Source organism: Austrofundulus limnaeus, unplaced genomic scaffold, assembly GCF_001266775.1.
Source record: "Austrofundulus limnaeus strain Quisiro unplaced genomic scaffold, Austrofundulus_limnaeus-1.0 Scaffold262, whole genome shotgun sequence".
Taxonomy (NCBI): domain Eukaryota; kingdom Metazoa; phylum Chordata; class Actinopteri; order Cyprinodontiformes; family Rivulidae; genus Austrofundulus; species Austrofundulus limnaeus.
The window spans coordinates 419,421-420,825 of NW_013952664.1; positions in this window are offsets into that span (position 1 = coordinate 419,421).

Consider the following 1,405-nt stretch of genomic DNA (forward strand, 5'->3'; position numbering starts at 1 on the left):
AAAAAAAAAATAAAGTCCATTTTTGGTCTGGACCAAACAATTGGACCAAAGGACTTTCCTGGTCAGAATACACCCCTAGATTCAGTTGTAGATGCAACACCCTTTTTTTCTCCTTTAGTGGTGGGCAATTAAAATTTTAAACCATCTGTAAAACTAGAAACTCCTGAATATGTAAAAGTTTTAAGCCGTAGGGCACAAATCAAAAGATTTTCAGTGGAAAGTATTTAACTTTATTAAAGCACCCTGAGCATTTTCCTCCATTTTTTTTAAGTAAATTGTGTTTAATAACCAGTAATATTTTACCCCAAGTCCTTTTAGGGTTAAGAGATGTTTTTCATCAGAAAAATAAAAACTAAGCACAATAATTGGATGGTAATAATAAGTATTTGTTTTATTTCATGTTTTGCRATTTGGGGTGTGATTTCTTATTTTTGAGGATACCCCTTAAAAATCTGCAGATACCCTGAAGAGTTGGAACCGGACCAGTCTGAGCCACCTTTTCATGCAATMATTCCTGAAAGCAAAGCAAAAGACAAAGAGGTCTTATTATGCATTATCCCTTGGCCAAGCTTATTGGAATTTCCTGGCTCACGTTGCACAAACACGTCCTATTAAAAAGAAGTTAATAGCATTCGTAAGTGCCAAAGCTTTTTCATTACCTTGTTGAACGTGCACAACTCCTAGCTCGGGGCGGTGAGGGTGCCGCCGGCTGGCGTTGTGACAGGTTCCCTCTCTGGAGTGTGTTAACGCGGAGACTGTTCAGATGAAGCCCTGAAACCTCGTTCCCATTGTTAAACGAGCAGGCGCAGCTGACTGGAAGAACTGGAAACCACAATTCCAATGCCAGTCGTGATGGACGGCTGTTTTCTGCCTCGCGACGTGATTTCAGGAGCCTGTTTCATTAACGTGCAGAAACCCGCTGACAAACACTCGAGCATGAGCAGTAATTATTCCGAAAAATGAGCAAAGATATCCATGTTTCTGGTTATTAGACAGCTGTTTCTGGCTTCAAGTGGTTAGATGGCTCATGTTTAATCTTACCAGCTTTAACCAAGCTGCAGCTCAATGAGGAGTTATATTACATATTAAATATTCCTTGAAATAACCGTTTATCACAGGGGTGGGCAATCCTGGTCCTCCAGGGCCGCAGCCCTGCATGTTTTACTTGCTTCTCTGCTCCAACACACCTGATATGAATGAATAGATGATTATCAGGCTTCTTGCAGTATGGAGGACCGAAACTGACATAATTAAAAATAAAAGCAGAATTATATAAATGAACCACTAAATAAATACATTTGAAATGCAGCAATTAAAATAACAAAGGAGAACTTTTTTCTCATGTTTTTTGTTTGAAATGACTTTAATATTTATTTTTCCAGGTTAGTATAAATTAGTCTATTTA